Source organism: Pipra filicauda, unplaced genomic scaffold, assembly GCF_003945595.2.
Source record: "Pipra filicauda isolate LSUMZ 115617 unplaced genomic scaffold, ASM394559v2 scaffold188_size1440453_pilon, whole genome shotgun sequence".
Lineage (NCBI taxonomy): Eukaryota > Metazoa > Chordata > Aves > Passeriformes > Pipridae > Pipra > Pipra filicauda.
Window position 1 is genome coordinate 222216 of NW_024104296.1, and position 7528 is coordinate 229743.

General features: G+C 44.0%; 1 long non-coding RNA gene across 3 annotated transcripts; it reads left to right on the forward strand.

The window, feature by feature from the left end:
• Positions 1 to 274: 274 nt before the first annotated feature.
• LOC113984918 lies at positions 275 to 4610 on the forward strand. 3 transcript variants are annotated; one of them, XR_005563120.1, is made up of 4 exons: positions 275 to 382; positions 1824 to 1912; positions 2871 to 2916; positions 4336 to 4610. It is a non-coding gene; the product is annotated as an uncharacterized LOC113984918 (long non-coding RNA). The 3 variants fall into 3 exon arrangements; XR_005563118.1 differs by lacking the exon at positions 2871 to 2916; XR_005563119.1 differs by lacking the exon at positions 4336 to 4610 and having other exon boundaries at positions 2871 to 2970.
• Positions 4611 to 7528: the final 2918 nt, after the last annotated feature.

Below are 7528 nucleotides of genomic sequence, written 5' to 3' on the forward strand. Positions count from 1 at the left end.
AGTACCTGGAAGGGTTATGATCTGATTTAAGGTCCTCACGTTTTCTGTACCTCTTGGAAACAGGGTGCAGAGCAACACACGCTTCTTAAAATAATCAGCTGTGCAATGTCTCTGTGTTTGTGTCTACCTGTAATAAAATTCTGTGGGATGTCCAGTTCTGAACAATGGAAGTGAGGAGCTGTGACACAGTCCAAGGAGGTGTGGGGGTGAAGTTCAAAGCCATGACGTAACAAAACCCTCCTGAGCCTGCTGTGGAACACCATCAAGTGATCCTGCCATGTGCAGGGAGCTGTCTTCCCAACCCACTTTCTGGGCACCTCAGCCACCCTGTAATGAATCCAAGGTTACGAATACAGCAGAAAATACAGGTTTTACCCATGATGTAAGCTGTAAACCCCCTCTGAACTTGTGATGCTTTTCTGTTGGCATCTTCTGAGTTCTGCTTCATCTTTTGAGTTGACATTTCAGAGTGTTTTTCCTGTGCTAAATGTGCATAGCTGGCCATGGCAGGAAACAGAATACACATTGCTTGCAAAGAGCCTTGCTCTGTCTGTTGACAAAGTTTAACAATCTTGAAATTCCCTTCAAAATTTAGTTCTCTTGAAGCTGGGACATCTTTCTGGTTTCTTTTAGGCATCTTATTTTTATTGTGTGAGATGGACTCTGAAGGGCAACCAATCCTTTTAAAGAGAAAGGACTGTTTCCCCCCCCCCCCCCCCCCCCCCCCCCCCCCCCCCCCCCCCCCCCCCCCCCCCCCAGCTGGCAGCTATTTATTAAGAAATGGCCACAAAATGACATAATTTTAGAACTGCAGCAGTAGTGCAGAGCTGGCTGGAACTCAGAGCTGCAGTGAAAACTTTCAGCAGAATTTCAGATTTTGTTGGACAACAGAGTTGGAGATTTTGACTAAAATGTTTCCAAAAATAGCAAAACTCGCACCCACACAGAGAGCTGAACGTGAAACCTCAAGTTTTGATGGGAAGGAAAAAAAGCGATGACATTTGCCTTCCAGATTTGGATCAGCCCCAGCAATAAACTTTGCTTAACATAGGAACCAAATAGACATAATAGGAATTAAACTGTACAAAGATCATAAACAGAAAATACAAGAGACTAATTCAAGTATCAGATATGCACAAGGCAGAAAGTTGAAAAGAGCAGAGAAGAAAATGAAATAAAGGGGGAACGTATAGCTTATATGTTGAAAAGTGAGACCAGAGTGGAGATGGAGGCACAGATGTGAGTTGTAGTGGTGCAGGGCAGAAATGCTCCCACCCCAGCCATGGTGAGCTGCAGTCATGGACAAGGCAAGGAGTGCAAGGGAGGGATTTGGGAGCAAGCCCAGAGGTGATCAGAGGGATGGAGCACCTCTCCTTATGAGGGAATGCTGAGAGAATTGGGATTGTTCAGCCTGGAGAAGAGAAGGCTTTGGGGTTACCTAATTGTGGCCTTCCAGGACCTGAAGGGAGCCCACGAGAAAGATGGAGAGAGATTATTTCCAAGGGCCTTGAGTGACAGGACAAGGGGCAATGGCTTCAAACTGGTAGAGAGTAGGGTTAGATTGGATGTTAGGAAGAACTTCCCTGTGAGGATGGTGAGGCCCTGGCACAGGTTGCCCAGAGAAGCTGTGGCTGCCCCATCCGTGGAAGTGTTCCAGGCCAGGTTGGATGGGGCTCTGAGCAACCTGGGATAGTGGAAGGTGTCCCTGCCCATGGCAGGGGGATTGGAATGAAATGATCTTTACAGTCCTTCCAACCCAAACCATTCTGTGATTCCATGACTCTATGATTCCATGACTCTATGATTCTGCACTTTCTCCACAGCACATGCAAAGGAACCACCACAGTGCCCAAAATGCCAGGGTGTGCTACATGAAAGGGCAAGAGAACAGGAGGACTGGTGATGCAGAGAGGTGGGATAATGTTGAGGAAGGTGCTGGAGCTGGGAAGGGGAAAAGGAGGAGTGTTTGCTGTGAACAGCAGTTTGCAGAGACCTCTGCCAAGCTGGGGCTGGAGAGGTGGGAGTGGAGCCACCTGCTCACACTTTGCACACTGGTGGCAAACGCAGCTGACTTGACCTGGTTGGGAACTGAGATCACACTGAGGGAACCTCAGGGAGCTGGTGGTTGCCAGGAGAGCCTTGTGCCACAGCTGAGCTCCCTCAGACCTGTCTATCCACCAGGCCTGGGGCTCTGGGAAGTGCCAACAGGGAGTAAGAGCCACACACTGGAGAGGCAGGAGCTGTTTTGGGACAGACCGACAATAACTTCGACCAACAGATCCTACAAGCTCCAAAGGCTCAGTCCCTGCCTCTGCCAGAGGCTTTCTGCGTGCCATTGGTCTCACTGCCCCTGGCTGCAAAATGGAGACAGCAAATGTCACCCCCCTCTTGTTTATCTCCTCAGGCACTTTAGGAGCGGTTTTTGAGTGCTGGGTTTTGCTCCCTGTGTGTCTGTGCTCCATGCAGGGGATCCCGGGGTCACCGCCGCGGGACAAAACAGCGGGAACAACAATAACTGTGCAGTCCTGGCACAGGAGGGGGGAGGATTGTTTCCAGCCTTCGCAGCCCACGAGTGTGGGTACAAATGACAGATACAATCGGGCCCCAGGGTTTTTTCTTTACGTTTATATGTCTGGGGAAGGATGTCAGTGGCCGTTCTCAGCCACTCTGTTGGACTGGAGCTAAAGATTTGGGCAGGTGGGGGAGAGAGAGGGAGAAATGCATTGAATTGCCATCGAAAGAAACATGCATAATTCCTAGAAATGCTTTGTGTCAGCTTCAAAGATCCTACTGGGAATGCAGCTTATTCTCTGACCAACATGTTTCCTTTGCAAAAGGCAGAGACTGACGTATTTTGGGATGTTTTTCAGTCTCCAGCAGCAGGCAGAACCTATGTTTTCTCCCACTGACATGCCTGTAAGTTCAATCAGCTGAAGTGGATTAAATGTAGGACGAGGCAAGTTCACATGTCACTCCAAGAGGACCTTGAGACAAACTGAGGTCTCACTGTTGTGACTGGAGGTTCTGTTTCAGATCTCTGCTGCTCTGTGAAGGATGAAGCGGGAAAAAGGGAAATAGTTAAGCCTTCTGGTGGAAAACATCATGGGAAGCAGAGAAACTAATGCAGCACACCTCTGAAGGCCCACTGTAGAGTTGTGGTTAAATCTGAATGAAGTTCTTATCCTCCCATTGGAGTATAAAAGTGGTATTTCTGAAGTTTTGCTGGTTTGGACTTGATAAAAACAAACAAACGAACAAAACAGTTAAGCACTGTTACTTAATAGAGCTTTAAATGCTAACAAGCCTCTAATGTAAAACTATCCACTTTAAAACTGTGGGGGTGCTGGCCATGGTGAAGTCTAGGGTTTAACCTCGAACAGTGATATTTTTTTTTTGCCTAAGCTTTGAAGCGTTTATGGCACACTGCTTGTGGTGACAATCCTACTTTCAGTAGCAATACCTCTGCTTCCAAGCCAGGTCTGTCATCTCCTTTCACTGAACTCTGCAGTCTCGTGAAAAAAATTCTGTGTATTAAAAAAAATAAAATAAAAAAGCTGCTTTAAAACCAGCTAAAACCAAACATATTTCTGAAACTATCTGAATTCTTAAAAAGAATGGATCTTTCTTGCATTTATCCTGCCATTATATACACCAGTGTCATCACTGCATGGCCTCTACTGAACCAGACAGGATGCAAAGACTAAAGCCTTTATCCAGTTTCTCTTTGATGAGCACTCAGTGCCTCGTTTTGGAATTTTGTTTAATTTCTTTCATTGAGGGAAGTGCTGGCACCATCTGCTGGGACTTTTGTCACTGCAACCACTAAATGCAGAATCATAGAATGGCCTGGGTCAGAAAGGGCTTTAAAGATCATCCCGTTCCAATACCCCTGTGGTGGGCAAGGACACCTTCCACTAGACCAGGTTGCTCAGAGCCCCATCCAACCTGCCCTGCAACACTTCCAGGGATGGGGCAGCCACAGCTTCTCTGGGCAACCTGTGCCAGGACCTCACCAGCCTCACAAGGAAGAATTCCTTCCTAATATCCAATCTAAACCTCCTCTGTCAGTTTGAAGCCATTGCCCCTTGTCCTGGCACTCCAGGCCCTTGCAAATGATCTCTCCCCATCTTTCTCATGGGCTCCCTTCAGGTCCTGGAAGGCCACAATTAGGTAACCCCAAAGCTTCTCTTCTCCAGGCTGAACAATCCCAACTCTCTCAACCTTTCCTCCTATGTTAGGATTTCAGTTCTTGCACCTATAAACATACCAAATATTCCCGTTTTGACCCATATGGCTACTTGGTTATTTGGTTTTGTTTTTTTTTTTTTTTTCCAGATACACCTGGGTTGACTTTAAACTGCATTTGCCAGGCCTCAGCAATTGCCCACAGTCCTGGGTCCTGCCCAGAGAAGACTGGGATGAAAAAATAGCAGCAATGAAAGATGGAAGCAATTCCTTAAGTTTGTGTGAGATTCAGAGCAGGAAACGAGTATCAGTCTGTGACAATATAATCAAACTCTTTTCCTGTAGGTCTCAGAGCAAGATTATAATAAGCTGAGAACCACAGGAACAGGGAATCAAAGTGACAATTAAAGGTCTTTTTAAAAAGATTTTCAATCTTAAATATGACTTTGTAACTGGAAATTACTGTAGTCATTAGATCTGGGAATTATTATAGAAATTAGATCCACAAGCTTGTAGAGAACATAAAACTAGAAGTATCTGTTAATCACCATCTATGTTTGTGTCATATCTTTCATAATTTTTAAATATTTATTTAAATAAAATGAATACAAGAATATGTATAGTATGGATGTATAATATATCCATGCATATACTATTTATTTTAAAAGAACGCATACAATAATATGTGTAATGTATAATATGGGTATATTTATGTGCATAACATAATCATATGAAATTGTCAAAGCTTTGACTCCCAAAGATCATTATATAGATACTTTAATAATTTTGAAGTATTTTACTAGCAATGTTTATTCTGTATTTTATGCCTTGTAATAAATTAAGAGATACATAAATCCTTATGATGGGTGGCTCAGACCTTAAACCTTAAATAGAAACACCTGTTATATTTTAAGAATTTCTCATTTGAATCTCCAGATTTATCAAGGACAGGGGGATTTTTTTTTTTAATGGCCTCAAAATGAAATTACACTCCTGTACAGTTAAAAAAGAATTTTTAAGGTGATACAATGAAAACAGCAAACCAAAATTAATCTAATGAGGTTTTGTACTTTGGGATGACAAAGTCATTCAGCTCTGATTCAACACGTCACATAAACAAAATGAGCAGAGACTTTCTCCGGCAGATGATCATGTTTCAAGTCTTTCTGATGCCCTGTACTAACCTGAACACTGGTGGCCTGCAGAGTATTGCCATTTTGAGGCATTTTCAGGAACTTCTAAATGGAGACATAATGGTGGTGTGGCAGAACAAGGTATATGAAGTCTTGTTTTTGAGCTGAATTTCATCTCTGATATAAGTATGCACCTACATTTGGAAAACTTAAAATGGGAGACTGGGCAGTTCTCACTCAAGCTTTGCTTTCTTGCAGATTTTGTCAATATTTCAAATGTTGGCCTGGCAAAATTTAAAGCGCCAAAGAACTTGATAACGGTTGGCAAAACCCAGCATTAATAATTTGAAACAGATGCCAGACCCACCTGCATTGTGCACCAGGCATTGTGAACAGGGCTTTTGGAGGGAAAGAAAAGCTGCAGCACCTGCCAGTTATCAGGAAAATCGTCCGACATTCACTCTGTAGGGCCATTTCTTCAGTGCAGCCCGAGACACTGCTCAGTGCTTCTTCCAGCCTCATCCTCAATTACTGTGGAGCACATTGTCCTGAGGAATCCGACGGCCCTGGGCAGACGGAGCAGTGATGTCATCGGACTTTTCCATTTCTACTTCCTAGGAACATTTGCCTTATTCTTACATGCCGGCTCTTTCTCGGCATGTTTTAGACTAGAAACATTTTTCTTTTCTGGGCGTAGAGAAGGAATCCCTTCTTTTTGATTTCAGACAAGATCTGGCAAGTGAGCTCTTGTTGCCAGTCAAAGAAAAAGCCTTAAAAAAATTAACACAGAATCTGTGTTTAGCAAAGTGATTTGCATAAGCTATACACTTGGTTCTTAGAGCTGGAACAGTTCTAACCTATGACAAATTCCTCTGTCTGGGCTGTCTTCCAAAATCATTTTCATCTACCCTGGCAAAAGAACTGAAGTCTGCGTTCTGCACTAATTAAAGGCCTTCAGGAGAAGGGCCCCAGTTGAAATGCTGACACACTTTGTACACGCTTTATTTGTGAAAGGGGATACTGAGCCCATTTGATGGCGCCTTCTGCTCTGTCATGCCATGCAAAATTTTAAGTGGGGAAACAAAATGTGTACAGTTATGTCTTGTTAAGATTCTGAGTTACTGAAATGCTGCAGTTCTCCCCCTTAAAAAGCGTGATGTGGAGATTTTCAGACCTTTGAGTGAGTTAAAGGACTAAAACCCATGGCAGTTCCTTAGTGAATATGAAATTATATTCGCAATTTTTTATGAAGTATTATGGTCTAATGGAGCTAAGTCTCTGCCGCCCTAAATGTCTTCATGTTGGAAACAGCAGAATATACACCCAGTGTCCCTTTTACATAAAACTTGGAACGGCTGAAAAGGGAAGGCAGGGAAAACAGCTGTCCCAATAACTATGGATTTCTTCTAGCACGTCTACCCAGTCCCTGTGAGGAAGCTTTCCTTGCTGGATCCATGACAGGCTTCTTAGCTTTTAGGCATCCAAATCATTCAATGGAATTCAGAGTCCTTTATTGAGTAAGGCACCCAGGAAGTCTTTTCTTCTGAAGTTGTTGTTCTAAGTATTCACCATCTGCTTTGGAGATACAAATACACACGCGCTTGGGCTGAGGAGAGATTTGACTCTGGATGTTTACTATTTTATCCAAGTGCCCAGCATGAGGCAAGGAAAGAAACTCCTCCTGTGTGTGGAGCCTCACCTAGGAAGTGTGCTCTGAAAACATTGATTAGACTCAACTCTGCAGCTGAACTACACAGAGAGCTCCTGTGGAGACTAATGGAGCTTAACCAGGGTTCAGTGCACTCCCCCTGGTCAGGGAGAGGAGTGAAGTACATCTATCCAGCAGCAGATGTTCAGATGCTTAGTGACCTGTGGGAAAACACTTGGGAGAGGCAAGGGCACTTAGGCAGCTGCATGGTGTTTGAGGAATTTAAGGAATCCCAGCCCCTGTCTTAGGCTTTTCTCCTTTCTCCTCTTTGATGAGTGCAGAAAAGAAAGAAAAAAAAAAAGGAGGAACAGGAGGATTTGTCTCTAAGATATTCTTGCAGCATTCCTCAGGCTTCACCCTACTTTGCTGCAGCCCTCAGTAAACTATTTCATTGTGAAGCAGGAATGCACTGATTCTGTAGCCTCTTAGACAGATCCAGGGCTTTTGCTAGCAAATAAACCAGCAAACATAATCAACATTCTGCATGAATCCTCATCGTTGC